Source organism: Palaemon carinicauda, chromosome 40, assembly GCF_036898095.1.
Source record: "Palaemon carinicauda isolate YSFRI2023 chromosome 40, ASM3689809v2, whole genome shotgun sequence".
In the NCBI taxonomy this organism is placed as follows: Eukaryota; Metazoa; Arthropoda; class Malacostraca; order Decapoda; family Palaemonidae; genus Palaemon; species Palaemon carinicauda.
In genome coordinates this window covers 48,415,807-48,433,306 of record NC_090764.1, presented here as the reverse complement: position 1 = coordinate 48,433,306, position 17,500 = coordinate 48,415,807, and the positions used below count along the sequence as shown (strand labels likewise).

The window sequence follows — 17,500 nt, the reverse complement described above, 5'->3', positions numbered from 1 at the left end:
AGATAAAACACCTCAAAGTAGAGGTAAAAAGTCAGCTAATGCTAGGGATAAGACACCTCAAAGTAGAGGTAAAAAAAACCTTAATGCTAGAGATAAGGCACCTCAAAATAGAGGTAAATAGAGACTCTAATGCCAGAGATAAGGCACCTTGAAATACAGGTAAAAAAAAATCTCTAATGCTAGAGATAAGGCACCTCAAAACAGAGGTCAAAAAGTCCCTAGTGCTAGAAATTTGACATCTCAAAATAGAGGTCAAAAAGCCACTAATGCTAGAGATAAGGCACCTAAAAATAGAGGTAAAAAAAAAACTCCTAATATTAGAGACAAGGCACTTCAAAATATAGGTCAAAATGCCCCTAATGCTAGAGATAAGGCACCTCAAAATAATGTCAAAAAGACCCTAATGCTAGAGGCTAGAGATAAGGCACCTCAAAATCCGAGGTCAAAAAGCCTCTTATTGTAGAGATAAGGCACCTAAAAATAGAGGTCCTCTTCTTCTTTGTCTGCATCTTTTCCCACTTTTATGTGGGGTCGATGTTTCTGGCCAGCGTTCTCCATCTACCTCTGTCCCACACTTCATCACTGGTTAATCCCTCTGATCGAAGGTCATAAAGCCCTAAATCTAAAGTTAAGGCACCTAAAGACAGAGGTAAAAAAGATCCTAATGCTAGAGATAAGGCACCTCAAAATATAGGTAAAAGTATCCCTTAATGCTAGAGTTAAGGCACCTGGCACCTCAAAATCAGAGGTCAAAAAGCCCATAATGCTAGAGATAAGGCACCTTAAATAGAGGCCTTAAAAGTCCCTAACGCTAGAGATAAGGCACCTCAAAATAGAGGTAAAAAAGCTCCTAATATTAGAGATAGGGCACCTAAAAAGAGGTAAAAAAAGCCTCTAATGCTAGAGATAAGGCACCCTAAAATAGAGGTCAAAAAGCCCCTAATGCTAGAGATAAGGCACCCTAAAATAGAGGTCCAAAAGCCCCTAATGCTAGAGATAAGGCACCCTAAAATAGAGGTCCAAAAGCCCCTAATGCTAGAGGTAAGGTGCCCAAAGACAGAAGTAAAAAAAGTCATAATGCTAGAGATAAGGCACCTCAACATAGAGGTAAAAAATCCTCTAATGCTAGAGATAAATAGAGGTAAAAAAAAGACCATAATGCTATAAATAAGGCACCAAAAAAAGATAGGTCAAAGAACCTCTAATGCTAGAAGTACTGCACCTCAAAATCGAGGCCAAAAAGACCCTAATGCTATATATAAGGCTCCTACAAATAGAGGTAAAAAAAGCCCCTAATGCTATATATAGGGCTCCTAAAAATATAGGTCAAAGAACCTCTAATGCTTGAAATAATGCACCTCAAAATCGAGGTAAAAAGGCATCTAATGCTATGAATAAGGCACCTAAATATAGAGGTCAAAGAGCCTCTAATGCTACAGGTAATGCACCTCAAAATAGAGGTAAAAAGCCCCTAATGCTATAAATAAGGCTCCTAAAATAGAGGTCAAAGAGCCTCTAATACTACAAGTAATGCTCCTCAAAATCGAAGTAAAAAAGCCCCTAATGCTGAAAATAAATAGAGGTCAAAGAGCTTCTAATGCTACAAGTAATGCACCTCAAAATCGAGGTAAAAAAAAAAACCTACTGTTAGAGACAAGGCACCTCAAAATGGTGGTCAAAAATCCCCTAATGCTAGAGATAAAACACCTCAAAGTAGAGGTAAAAAGTCAGCTAATGCTAGGGATAAGACACCTCAAAGTAGAGGTAAAAAAAACCTTAATGCTAGAGATAAGGCACCTCAAAATAGAGGTAAATAGAGACTCTAATGCCAGAGATAAGGCACCTTGAAATACAGGTAAAAAAAATCTCTAATGCTAGAGATAAGGCACCTCAAAACAGAGGTCAAAAAGTCCCTAGTGCTAGAAATTTGACATCTCAAAATAGAGGTCAAAAAGCCACTAATGCTAGAGATAAGGCACCTAAAAATAGAGGTAAAAAAAACTCCTAATATTAGAGACAAGGCACTTCAAAATATAGGTCAAAATGCCCCTAATGCTAGAGATAAGGCACCTCAAAATAATGTCAAAAAGACCCTAATGCTAGAGGCTAGAGATAAGGCACCTCAAAATCCGAGGTCAAAAAGCCTCTTATTGTAGAGATAAGGCACCTAAAAATAGAGGTCCTCTTCTTCTTTGTCTGCATCTTTTCCCACTTTTATGTGGGGTCGATGTTTCTGGCCAGCGTTCTCCATCTACCTCTGTCCCACACTTCATCACTGGTTAATCCCTCTGATCGAAGGTCATAAAGCCCTAAATCTAAAGTTAAGGCACCTAAAGACAGAGGTAAAAAAGATCCTAATGCTAGAGATAAGGCACCTCAAAATATAGGTAAAAGTATCCCTTAATGCTAGAGTTAAGGCACCTGGCACCTCAAAATCAGAGGTCAAAAAGCCCATAATGCTAGAGATAAGGCACCTTAAATAGAGGCCTTAAAAGTCCCTAACGCTAGAGATAAGGCACCTCAAAATAGAGGTAAAAAAGCTCCTAATATTAGAGATAGGGCACCTAAAAAGAGGTAAAAAAAGCCTCTAATGCTAGAGATAAGGCACCCTAAAATAGAGGTCAAAAAGCCCCTAATGCTAGAGATAAGGCACCCTAAAATAGAGGTCCAAAAGCCCCTAATGCTAGAGATAAGGCACCCTAAAATAGAGGTCCAAAAGCCCCTAATGCTAGAGGTAAGGTGCCCAAAGACAGAAGTAAAAAAAGTCATAATGCTAGAGATAAGGCACCTCAACATAGAGGTAAAAAATCCTCTAATGCTAGAGATAAATAGAGGTAAAAAAAGACCATAATGCTATAAATAAGGCACCAAAAAACGATAGGTCAAAGAACCTCTAATGCTAGAAGTACTGCACCTCAAAATCGAGGCCAAAAAGACCCTAATGCTATATATAAGGCTCCTACAAATAGAGGTAAAAAAGCCCCTAATGCTATATATAGGGCTCCTAAAAATATAGGTCAAAGAACCTCTAATGCTTGAAATAATGCACCTCAAAATCGAGGTAAAAAGGCATCTAATGCTATGAATAAGGCACCTAAATATAGAGGTCAAAGAGCCTCTAATGCTACAGGTAATGCACCTCAAAATAGAGGTAAAAAGCCCCTAATGCTATAAATAAGGCTCCTAAAATAGAGGTCAAAGAGCCTCTAATACTACAAGTAATGCTCCTCAAAATCGAAGTAAAAAAGCCCCTAATGCTGAAAATAAATAGAGGTCAAAGAGCTTCTAATGCTACAAGTAATGCACCTCAAAATCGAGGTAAAAAAAAAACCCTACTGTTAGAGACAAGGCACCTCAAAATGGTGGTCAAAAATCCCCTAATGCTAGAGATAAAACACCTCAAAGTAGAGGTAAAAAGTCAGCTAATGCTAGAGATAAGACACCTCAAAGTAGAGGTAAAAAAAACCTTAATGCTAGAGATAAGGCACCTCAAAATAGAGGTAAATAGAGACTCTAATGCCAGAGATAAGGCACCTTGAAATACAGGTAAAAAAAATCTCTAATGCTAGAGATAAGGCACCTCAAAACAGAGGTCAAAAAGTCCCTAGTGCTAGAAATTTGACATCTCAAAATAAGAGGTCAAAAAGCCACTAATGCTAGAGATAAGGCACCTAAAAATAGAGGTAATAAAAACTCCTAATATTAGAGACAAGGCACTTCAAAATATAGGTCAAAATGCCCCTAATGCTAGAGATAAGGCACCTCAAAATAATGTCAAAAAGACCCTAATGCTAGAGGCTAGAGATAAGGCACCTCAAAATCCGAGGTCAAAAAGCCCCTTATTGTAGAGATAAGGCACCTAAAAATAGAGGTCCTCTTCTTCTTTGTCTGCATCTTTTCCCACTTTTATGTGGGGTCGATGTTTCTGGCCAGCGTTCTCCATCTACCTCTGTCCCACACTTCATCACTGGTTAATCCCTCTGATCGAAGGTCATAAAGCCCCTAAATCTAAAGTTAAGGCACCTAAAGACAGAGGTAAAAAAGATCCTAATGCTAGAGATAAGGCACCTCAAAATATAGGTAAAAATATCCCCTAATGCTAGAGTTAAGGCACCTGGCACCTCAAAATCAGAAGTCAAAAAGCCCATAATGCTAGAGATAGGCACCTTAAATAGAGGCCTTAAAAGTCCCTAACGCTAGAGATAAGGCACCTCAAAATAGAGGTAAAAAAGCTCCTAATATTAGAGATAGGGCACCTAAAAAGAGGTAAAAAAGCCTCTAATGCTAGAGATAAGGCACCCTAAAATAGAGGTAAAAAAGCCCCTAATGCTAGAGATAAGGCACCCTAAAATAGAGGTCCAAAAGCCCCTAATGCTAGAGATAAGGCACCCTAAAATAGAGGTCCAAAAGCCCCTAATGCTAGAGGTAAGGTGCCCAAAGACAGAAGTAAAAAAAGTCATAATGCTAGAGATAAGGCACCTCAACATAGAGGTAAAAAATCCTCTAATGCTAGAGATAAGGCACCACAAAATCAGAGGTCTTAAAGCCCCTAATGCTATTGATTAGGCTCCTAAAAATAGAGATAAAAAAGCTCCTAATGCTACGGATAAGGAACCTCAAAATAAGAGGTAAAAAAGGCCTTAAAACTAGAGATAAGGCCCCTCAAAATAAGAGGTAAAAAGCCCCTAACTCTAAAGATAAGGCACCTCGAAATAGATGTCATAAAGCCCCTAAACCTATAGTTATGGTACCTAAGAATAAAGGTAAAAAAAAACCCTAATGCTAGAGATAAGGCACCTCAAAATAGAGGCCAAAAATCCCCTATTGCTAGAGATGAGGTATTTAAAAAAAAGAGGTCACAAAGCCCGGAAAGCTAAAGTTAAGGCACCCTAAAAATAGAGGTAAGAAAAACCATAATGCTAGAGATAAGGCACCTAAAGATATAGGTCATAAAGCTAAAGTTAAAACACCTAAAATAGAGGTAAAAAACCTTAATGCTAGAGATAAGGCACCTCAAAATAGAGGCCAAAATTCCCCTAGTGCTAGAGATAAGGCATCTAAAAATAGAGGTCAAAAAGTCCCTCATGCTATAGATAAGGCACATCAAAATAGGGGTAAAAAAGCCCCTAATGCTAGAGATAAGGCACCTAAAAATAGACGTCATAAAGCCCGTAAAGCTTAAGTTAAGGCACCCTAAAAATAGAGGTAAGAAACACTCTAATGCTAGAGATAAGGCACCTAAAAATAGAGGTCATAAAGCCCGTAAAGCTAAAGTTAAGACACCTAATGATAGAGGTAAGAAAACCCCTAATGCTAGTGATAAGGTACCTAAAAATATAGGTCATAAACCTAAAGTTAAAACACCTAAAATAGGGGTAATGCTAGAGATAAGGCACCTCAAAATAGAGGTCAAAGAACCTCAAATGATAGAAGTAAGGCACCTCAAAATAAGAGGTCAAAAAGCCCCTGATGCTAGAGGTAAGGAACCTCAAAATGTGGGCCAAAGAGGTGCTACAATTAAATACAGCATATACTTCAGATATTTTTTATGAATGAAATGACCCGCTTCAGCCAGGTGAGTGGCGAACTAAACAGCCAGCATACCTGCTCCTTACCATGCAGGCTCCTGGTACTTAACACCCGTCAGTGAGTCCCAGACCTTTCATATATTATCATTATTATTATTATTATTACTAGCCAAGCTACAACCCTAGTTGGAAAAGCAAGATGCTATAAGCCCAAGGGCTCCAATAGAGAAAAATAGCCCAGCGAGGAAAGGAAATAAGGAAATAAATAAATGATGGGAACATATGAACAATAAATCATTCTAAAAACAGTGACAACGTCAAAATATATATGTCATATATAAACTATTAACAACGTCAAAAACAGATATGTCATATATAAACTATAAAAAGACTCATGTCAGCCTGGTCAACATAAAATCATTTGCTCCAACTTTGAACTTTTGAAGTTCTACTGATTCAACTATCCTATTAGGAAGATCATTCCACAACTTTGTAACAGCTGGAATAAAACTTCTAGAATACTGTGTAGTATTGAGCCTCATGATGGAGAAGGCCTGACTATTAGAATTAACTGCCTGCCTAGTATTACGAACAGGATAGTATTGTCCAGGGAGATCTGAATGTAAAGGATGGTCAGAGTTTTGAAAAATCTTTTGTAACATGCATAATGAATTAATTGAACGACGGTGCAAAAGATTAATATCTAGATCAGGAATAAGAAATTTAATTGACCGTAAGTTTCTGTCCAACAAATTAAGATGAAAATCAGCAGCTGAAGACCAGACAGGAGAACAATACTTAAAACAAGATAGAATGAAAAAGTTAAACACTTCTTCAGAATAGATTGATCACCGAAAATCTTAAAATATTTTCTCAATAAGCCAATTTTTTTGTGCAATTTTAGAAGACATAGGCCTAATGTGTTTCTCAAAAGTAAATTTTCTGTCGAGAATCACACCTAGAATTTTAAAAGAGTCATACAAATTTAAAGTAACATTATTAATACTGAGATCCGGATGTTGAGGAGCCATCGTCCTTGACGTACTTACAATCATACTTGAGTTTTATTAGGATTCAACTTTATACCCCATAATTTGCACCATGCACTAATTTAAGGTAGATCTCTATTAAGGGATTCACCAACCCCAGATCTACATTCAGGGGATGGAATTGATGCAAAGAGAGTAGCATCATCTGCATATGCAACAAGCTTGTTTTCTAGGCCAAACCACATGTCATGTGTATATAGTATTAAAAGTAATGGACCAAGAACATTACCCTGTGAAACACCGGATATCACATTCCTATACTCACTATGGTGCCCATTAACAACAACTCTTTGAGATCTATTACTTAAAAAATCAATAATAATGCTAAGAAACGACCCACCCACTCCCAACTGTTTGAGATTGAAAACAAGGGCCTCATGATTAACACGGTCAAGGGCAGCACTAAAATCAAGGCTAATCATACGAACTTCCTGACCACAATCAAGGGATTTCTGTATAGCATTGGAGATTGTAAGAAGAGCATCACATGCTCCCAGGCCTTTACGAAAACCAAATAGCAAACTAGGGAATAGATGAATACCTTTAGCAAACCTATTAAGACGTTTTGTCAGAAGACGTTCAAAAACTTTAGCTAATATGGGAGTTATGGAAATTGGGCGGTAATCAGTAGGACTTGAGCTACCACAAACACATTTACATAGAGGAGTAACATTACCAATTCTCCAACAATTGGTAAAAGCTCCTCTTCTTGCTATCTTGCGCAAAATAACAGATAATTTTGGAGCTAAGAAATCTGCTGTCTTTATAAAAAACAAAGGAAAAATACTATTTGGGTCTACACCTCCATAAGCATCAAGGTCCATCAACAGAGCTTTAATTTCACGAGATCGAAAAGCTAAACTAGTCAGTTTAGCTTCAGGAAAACAGGAATGAGGAAGTTCAAGTTTTTCATTACTCTGTTTACTGTCAAAAACATCAGCCAAAAGGGCACTCATGTCTGGACTCCGATAGATCGGACACAAATAGGCTTGTAACTTGGCAAGTAAAAAGAAATATATATATATATATATATATATATATATATATATATATATATATATATATATATATATATATATATATATATATATATATATATATATATATATATATATATATATATATGACTAACAGTCTTGATTTTAATTAATATAAATATCAACCACAAAGGCATTTAATATCGAATTCTATCTTTGGGAATGAATATCCAATAGAAATTAATTAACTGATAACACCTTCTGGCTGGCCAGAAACTCGAACCTATGCCTCTTAGCCGAAACCATGCTTGCAGAGACTATAACCAACCATACTATCAAGACAAATATAAGTTTATTACATGTCTACCGTACATATTCCTGTCGAATTCAGGAATCTGTTCTTAGATTTGAAATAAACTCATCTCCATTATGATAGGTGATTAGTGTTTGCAACACGTTGTTATTAATATACATTCATGATAAATAACCAAGTGTTGCAAACTCACTAACCAGCTATCATAGTGGAGAAGGGTTGCTTTCAAGTCGAAGAACAGATTCCTGAATTCGACAGGAACATGTACGGTAGACTTGTAATAAACTTGTGTATATATACATATGTATATATACATACATATATTATATATATATATATATATATATATATATATATATATATATATATATATATATATATATATATATATATATATATGTCCATATGTGTATATATATGTATATATATATATATATGTATATATATATGTATATATATATGTATATATATGTATGTACAGTATATATATATATATATAGAGAGAGAGAGAGAGAGAGAGAGAGAGAGAGAGAGAGAGAGAGAGAGAGAGAGAGAGAGAGAGAGAGAGAGAGAGTGAGTGTGTGTGTGTGTGTTACAAGGATTTTGGATGTCTCAAAGACTTTTTAGTCCATTCGCAGAGACTCCATTTGCTCTTTGGTAGAGCGATTTGATTTAAGCATTTGGAGAGTTCTTATGATCTTATATAACTTATTCAAGAACTCAGAGAGAGAGAGAGAGAGAGAGAGAGAGAGAGAGAGAGAGAGAGAGAGAGAGAGAGAGAGAGAGAGAGAGAGACCGCTGCTAGGATAATGCAAACAAAGGATATATCATTCTGACGTATATTAATTGAAATAGTCAGTTCCTACAATATTTAAGGATGTTCCATATAAAAATGTAATAAGGAATTCAAATATATCTGTGTGATTATATTTTTCGATAACTATTCTCGAAAACGATTGCATTTCTTAAAAGAATAAGAGATATAAGACCTCTCTATCTCTTTCACACACACACACACACACACACACATACACACACACACACACACACACACACACATATATATATATATATATATATATATATATATATATATATATATATATATATATATATGTATATATGTATGTATATATATATATGTATATATGTATATATACATATATATATCTATATTTATATATATATATATATATATATATATACATAAATATAAATATACTATATATATATATATATATATATATATATATATATATATATATATATATATATATATATTATATATATACATATACATATATATATATACATACATATGTATATATATATATATATATATATATATATATATATATATATATATATATATATATATATACAGTATATATATATTACCTGTATCCAATATTTTATATTATTTGGATGTTCCAAAGGATCACACAAGACCGCTAACTACTTTGCAAGTTGGTGTTGGAATTGTATTTCTTTCGGGTGAAGATCCCATGTTCCAAAGATGTTCAATGACCACCTAAAAACAATGTTAGAATGATATATGCCCGTTTTCATTGTGAGTTGGAATCATTGATATTAAATATTATCAATAGGGGTAGTACCATCATCATCATCACTTCATAAATGTTAATAAGCAAACTTCGTCAATACATACATTAGGATCACCCAATTGCCATCTCTCCACCATCATCTTTAACCCCCACCTCGTTATATCCTTCTACCCTCATCCCCACATGTTTGAGGTTTAAAGGTCTCACAGTTATGAGATCCTTCTGGTGGAAGTTTTTTAGTAAAAGAAAAACAAAATACTAAGATGACAATATTTCATACAGTTTGCTTTCCAGGTGTTTACAATTATTTCAAAACTATAAATAACGAAGTAAATATGCGAAAGACTGATTGAACAAATATCGAGAGAAATGGATTTCTTGAAGAGCATACCGGGGGAACACTTTTAAGGTGTTGGACATCAGGACATGAAACGACAAATAAAATCGTAATAATACGAATACTCAATGCTAGGGAAATATTTCATTTTGCCTTGGGAAGAGTGAAGCCAGCTGAACTCGGACCTTTGAGCAGTGAGCAATCATCGCCAGGGAAGAGGGTTCGCTTGGAAATGAGCGACTTGCCCAGATAATTTGATTGATTGATTAGGAGTTTTTCGTCATCCTGACATCTAAGGTTATTGACACCGATCAGTTAATTTGAGTAAACAATGTGTTGATAGTTTAATCTTTTATACCCTACATCCTATATACCATATCATCACTATAATAATGCACCGATTAACTTTCATTGCATGTCATTTCACATATTTTATTTTAACCAATCACTTCCGATACAATATAGATTATGTTAACTGATGATGCATTTTAAATCTCCAACCTTAAACAAATATAATTGATATAACAAATAATACTATTTTCTCTAAGAGGGCCGGAGCCAAGTAGCCCGTGACAAAAGCTGACCCCAACCACAACGAGCTACGTGGCTCATGATCGAAATCAAAGGAAAACACTGAAATCAACAACTAAACCTTTAAACCTCATTACCTTCGAAATTTTGAACAAAGGCCATTTATTGATGATTGGTAACCCAATAGGTGCTATTTGAAACGATACATTATTAGCCCCTACATATAATGCGTAGAGTGTATGTATTTGGAGAGAGAGAGAGAGAGAGAGAGAGAGAGAGAGAGAGAGAGAGAGAGAGAGAGAGAGAGAGAGAGAGAGAGAGAGGGATGCTTAGGAAAATGCAAACGAAGGATATTTCCGTGTTATGAATATTAATATGAATAGTCGGTTCCAATATTATTCAAGAAAATTTTATATAGAAATAGGATAGGAATGTCCAAATAAAAAGGTATAATAAAATCTCGTTGATGAATTAGTTTCGAAATTATATAAGATTACATTTCTTAAAAGAATAAAAAAGTTCTTTCTCTTTTCCTAAAAATATTTCATTCATCATCGCATTTCTTTGAGTGATATCGGTAATTTCCCTCCTCCTCACATTCGAACCATCCTAACGATGTCTCGGTTGTTTAATGTCGGCCACCTCTCAGGGCAAGAGGGGCATGATCTCTCCAAGTCAGGTCAGGCCAGGCGACACCGGTTTTGTTGATGGGTGTACAGAAGTCAGTTTTGCAGCCGGTCATTTCCTTCCATACAGTGACATCATTATCTTTTAATATCTGGTTTAAGACAATGATATTTTCTTCTATGTATCTTACTTAAATGTATATATATATATATATATATATATATATATATATATATATATATATATATATATATATATATATATGTGTATGTGTTTCTTTATTTGCCGTTCATGAATGGCAAAAACAGGGGACAGTGACATTGCCCTAGCAAGCAGGACTATGCCTTATAGACTGACCGTATATACAAATGATCAGCGCCCAAACCCACTCTCCGTCCAATCTAGGACCAAGGAGGGCCAGACATTGGCTGCTGATGACTCAGCAGGTAGACCTATATGTTCCCCCTAAAACTCATATCCTTAGCTCACAAGCATGGTTAGATTGCAACCACTAAATGATCTAACGAGAGCGTATATATTGAAGTGCAATTAAATTATTATTATTATTATTATTATTATTGTTGTTGTTGTTGTTGTTGTTGTTGTAAGTTAAACTACAACCCTAGTTGGAAAAGCTGGATGCCGTGAGTCCAAAGGCTCCAACAGGGAAAAAAAAAAAAGCCCACAACGGAACGGAAACAAGGAAATGAATACATTAAAAGAGAAGTAATACAATCAAAATAAAGTATTTCAGGAACAGTAAGAACATTAAATTAGATATTTCATATATAAACTATAAAAACTTAAAAAAACAAGAGGAAGATAAATATGATAGAACAGCGTGCCCGAGTGTACCCTAGAGCAAGAGAACTCTAATTCAAGACTTTGAAAGGCCATGGTACAGAACTACCTAAGACTAGAGAACAATGGTTTGATTTCGGAGTGTCCTTCTAGAAGGGCTGCTTACTATGGCTAAAGAGTAAAGTAACCAGTGAACGATTAAAGTGCAGTAGATGACCCCTTAAGTGAAGAACTGTTTGGTAATCTCAGCGTTGTCAGGTGTATGAGGACTGAGGAGAATGTGGAAAAAATATGCCAGAATATTAAGTGGATGTGTAGGCAAAGACAGAATGAGCCGTGACCATAGAGTGGGATCAAATTGCTCAACAAGTTTTGCATCGTTATCTTCGGATATAAACTGAAGATGAAATAGTGTTACATGTTTAGCCACATTTAATGGTATATATATATATATATATATATATATATATATATATATATATATATATATATATATATATATATATATATATATATATATATATATATATATATCCCTTTCCGAGTGGGGAAACCCTAACATGGTGAAAGGGTTTATACATCTCCATAATCAGCATAGCTATACTAGTCATGGCCACTCATACTAGGATGGTTTGCTGTGAGCGATTGGACTAAAGTCTCCCATCATCACTAATCCAAACTGGCCAGCATGGTGATGAAAACTGACATACTGCTCAACAATTCAAATGGGTACAATCTTCTTCTGAAGTTAGGAGAAACGTGGAGCTAGCAACTTAACACTCAAGGCTTGTTTGGAGTATTATATATATATATATATATATATATATATATATATATATATATATATATACTGTATATATATATATATATATATATATATATATATATATATATATATGTTTTTATATATATATATATATATATATATATATATACAATATATATAATTTATATATATATATATACATACATAAATATATATGTATATATATGTATATATATATATATATATATATATATATATATATATATATATATACACATACATATATATATATATATATATATATATATATATATATATATATATATATATATATATATATATATGTGTGTGTGTGTGTGTGTGTGTGTGTGTGTACAGCTTTTGCCCCGAGTGTTTATGGTTCAACTGAGAGAGAATACATTTTAACCATTAAAGAAACCCTTTGTGGTACAACCCAGAAGCATAAGTGGTGGACTACCCTTAAATCTGCACTCTTTGGTGTAAATGCAACAGTTCCTCATTTACCTAAACCAGATGGCTCTGTCACTCTCAGTCCAAAGGAAAAGGCAATCCTTTTGGCAGATGTGATTGACAGCAAGCAGAGTAATGAGAATCTCGAACTTCCTCATTCCTGTTTTCCAGAGGCTAAATTAATTAGTTTAGCTTTTCCATCTCGTGAAATTAAAGCTCTCTTGATGGACCTTGATGCTTATGGTGGTGTAGATCCAAATTGTATTTTTCCTTTGTTTATTATAAAGACTGCAGATTTCTTAGTCCAAAGGTATCTTATTTTATACAAGTTAGCAAGAACAGGAGCTTTTAGCACTTGGAGAATTGGTAATGTTACCCCACTATGTAAATGTGTTTGTGGTAGCTCAAGTCCAACTGATTACCGCCCAATATCCATAACTCCCATATTATCTAAAGTTTTTGAAAGTCTTTTGGCAAAAATATCTTAATAGGTTTGCTGAAGGTAATTATCTGTTCCCTAGTTTGCAATTTGGTTTTCGTAAAGGCATTGGAGCATGTGATGCCCTTCTTACAATCTCCAATTCTGTACAGAAATCCCTTGATTGTGGTCAGGAAATTCATATGATTGGCCTTGATTTTAGTGCTGCCTTTGACCGTGTTAATCATGAGGCCCTTGTTTTCAAACTGAAACAGTTGGGAGTGGGTGGGTCGTTTCTTAGCATCATTATTGATTTTTTAAGAAATAGATCGCAAAGAGTTGTTGTTGATGGGCACCATAGTGAGCATAGTAATGTGATATATCATGTTTGTACCAACCGTGTGTCACACAATTGTACATAATTCCTTTTGTATATATTATGCTTGTATCTTCGCTCTTCCCTCGCACTAGAACGTACATGAAAATTCATGTCTGGTTTTCCTCTGTAACATTGTCCCTTTCTTGAACATATATTTTCCTGTTGCCATGAGGTTTTGTATATAAAGGAGTGTGTTCCTTAATAAAGTACTCAGTTGATTGCATCCTACCTTTGAGTCACACCCTTCTCTCGGCTCGTCACATTGGTGACCCAGGAGTGACTCGCTCCTCCCGCCTCCCCACCCCCCTCCGCCCCTCACCGTTACTATGACGCCGTCAACGCATACCTTCTGCAGCAGTACTCGCCGTCGCCAGCCGCCCGTATAGCAACGCCTTTTCAGCTCTCTCAACAACCGTTGGGGGACCAAAGGGCTTCGCTCACCCTCGGGAAAATGACCAGTATTACTCGCCTGCAACCTGCCGCACACGGCTCTCCTCGTGAGGTGAACCTAGTTCGTGCCCTTATGGACAGCCACTTCAAAACCTCCATCAACGCCTCCACTCGTGACGAAGAGGACACCTATTCAACTTCAACCGAAGCTGACGTGAATGCCGTAGGACACGCCTATGAATGCCGTAGAACACACGCCTATGAATGCCGTAGGCCTATGAATGCCGTAGGACACACTCGCCTATGAATGCCGTAGGACACGACTATGAATGCCGTAGGACACACACGCCTATGAATGCCGTAGGACACACACGCCTATGAATGCCGTAGGACACACACGCCTATGAATGCCGTAGGACACACTCGCCTACCCCGTGACGAGCCGGAGCGGCAACACAGCCAACCATCATCCACCACTCGCTCACACCCCAACCAACGACTTCTACAGCCACTCACTGCCGCTAATCGGCGCAGTTTTTACTACTACCTCTCCAGATTCATGGCACCTATTTAACATGTTCAGTATGTCATTTTTAGAGGGGGAGCCATGTACCAACCGTGTGTCACACAATTGTACATAATTCCTTTTGTATATATTATGCTTGTATCTTCGCTCTTCCCTCGCACTAAAACGTACATGAAAATTCATGTCTGGTTTTCCTCTGTAACATTGTCACATTCTCGAACATGAATTTTCCTGTTGCCTTGAGGTTTTGTATATAAAGGAGAGTGTTCCTTAATAAAGTACTCAGTTGATTGCATCCTGCCTTTGAGTCACAACCCTTCTCTCGGCTCGTCACATGTTCCTCAGGGTAGTGTTCTTGGCCCATTACTTTTCATATTACATACCCATGATATGTGGTTTGGTCTAGAAAACAAGCTTGTTACGTATGCAGATGATGCTACTGTCTTTACATCAATTCCATCTCCTATATGTACATCTGGGGTTGCTGAATCCTTTAATAGAGATCTAGCTAAAATTAGTGCATGGTGCAAATTATGGGGTATGAAGTTGAATCCTAACAAAACTCAAAGTATGATTGTAAGTAGGTCAAGGACCGTGGCTCCTCAACATCCGGATCTCAGCATTGATAATGTTTCTTTAACCTTGTATGACTCTTTTAAAATTTTAGGGGTGATTCTCGACAGCAAATTTACTTTTGAGAAACACATTAGGTCTGTGCCTTCTTCAATTGCACAAAAAAATGGCTTATTGAGAAAGTCTTCCAAGATTTTTGGTGATCAATCTATTCTGAAGACTTTTTTGATTCTTTCATTCTACCTTGTTTCGAGTATTGTTTTCCTGTCTGGTCTTCAGCTACTGATTCTCATCTTAATTTTTTGGACAGGAAATTACGGTCTATTAAATTTCTTATTCCTGATATAGATATTAAAATTTTGCACCGTCGTTCAATTAGTTTATTATGTATGTTGCATAAGATTTTTTATAATTCTGACCATCCTTATCATTCAGATCTTCCAGGACAGTTCCATCCTGTTCGTATTACTAGGCAGGCAGTTAATTCTAATAGACAGGCCTTCTCCATCATGAAGCTCAATACTGCACAGTACTCTAAAAGTCTTATTCCAGCTGTGACCAAGTTGTGGAATGATCTTCCCAATCGGGTAGTTGAATCAGTTGAACTTCAAAAGTTCAAACTCACAGCAAATGTTTTTATGTTAATTTATACATTAAATACTTTTAATTGTTGTTAAGGTTTTTAAAGTATTTTATTCTAATTTTCATCATTTTTATATCGTTTATTAATTTCCTTATTTCATTTCCTCACTGGGATATTTTTCCTTGTTGGAGCCCTTGGGCTCATAGCATCTTGCTTTTCCAACTAGGGTTGTAGCTTAGCTAGTAATAATTTATTTATATATATATATATATATATATATATATATATATATATATATATATATATATATATACAATACAATACATAATACAATATAATATATAATACAATATAACATATAATATATGATACACACACACACACACACACACACACATATATATATATATATATATATATATATATATATATATATATATATATATATATATATATATATGTATATATATATATATATATATATATATATATATATATATATATATATATATATATATACATATACATATATAGATAGTAAATTTGTGGAGCTTTAGAGCTAAGAATTTAGTTTCCAAGTTAACTATTTTCTTTATTTCTATCGTTTCATTATAATTAATGGGTAAAGACCGGAAGATAAATTTGACTAGCAAAGCAGTAGGACTAAACCAAAGTATAATTAAGATTTGTACCACTTTCCTTATCTCCGAAGATCCTCATAATAATTTATCTGCATGGTCATTTTCTTATGATTGCTCAAAGCAGTCTTGCTGCAACAGGAAGCTACTATTAATCAGGGTCGTTTTCATGTCTTGTACGTTTGCTTTGCGGAACACATTAACATTTCATAAACTGGATATCGACTGCACTTTTAACGAACACTTGTTTCCTCTTTGCAAAACATATCATCGTCACCATATCATCAGTATTTGAAAACGAGGGTAATCCTCTTTAATGCAAAAGAAAATGCGAAAAAAATTAAATACGCGGTTAGTGTTATGAACTCTACATAAAACTAAGGTTCAGCGCTGCTACTTTCGGCCATGTTTACACGAAAATCTATTCTTATTGATTTGATTATATACGGACGGCTTAAGATCGATTGAAAACTCATGGTTATATTCATACATCAATTATGTACTGTACTAAATGTATATGGAAATGTTTCGTGTAAAGAATACCGCCCGCTTAGGACCACAGTACAGCTACCGCGGCCCATGAACTTTCTTCGTGGTGGCCTGGGGATCGAAGAAAGGGTGCCAGATGCCAACCGAGGCAAGGGAAGCAAGAGCGAGCTGCGAGTAACAACCATCCCTCGCTCGCAGTCTTTGTTGTGAGGTGGAGATGGTCGGTGTATGTGTGGTATGCTCTGATTTCTTTCTACGCTGTGTATATACGTCAATCCTTTGTGTTTTCTTAGTGATTATTTCAAAGGAGTCTACGTGTTCTGGGAGAAAGGGATTCAGTCACTGCTAACAGAGCTTCCTCGAAGTGCTTGTAGATTTTTTAAAATAATATCTTGACTAGCTGAACACCAGCACTATTTTCTATCCTCGTCAAAGCTTTGTGTTGCAGAACCATCGCTGCTTGCAAGTGAATAACCCCCTCCCCACAGCACAAGTGTTAAAGAATTCATAGCAAAGGTAAGCACAAAGTTATCTGGTAG

At 35.6% G+C, this 17,500-nt stretch overlaps 2 protein-coding genes across 2 annotated transcripts in view; one reads left to right on the top strand and one right to left on the bottom strand.

Moving 5' to 3' along the window:
- LOC137631762 (uncharacterized) overlaps positions 1-17,500 on the bottom strand; it is a 334,578-nt gene that overhangs the window by 296,213 nt on the left and 20,865 nt on the right. The gene's annotated exons all lie outside the window — the stretch shown is intronic.
- LOC137631764 (E3 ubiquitin-protein ligase MARCHF11-like) overlaps positions 17,118-17,500 on the top strand; it is a 232,257-nt gene continuing 231,874 nt past the window's right edge. Inside the window, exon 1 of the mRNA XM_068363707.1 lies at positions 17,118-17,477. The gene's annotated coding sequence lies outside the window, so the exon portion shown is untranslated. The remainder of the gene's footprint in view (positions 17,478-17,500) is intronic.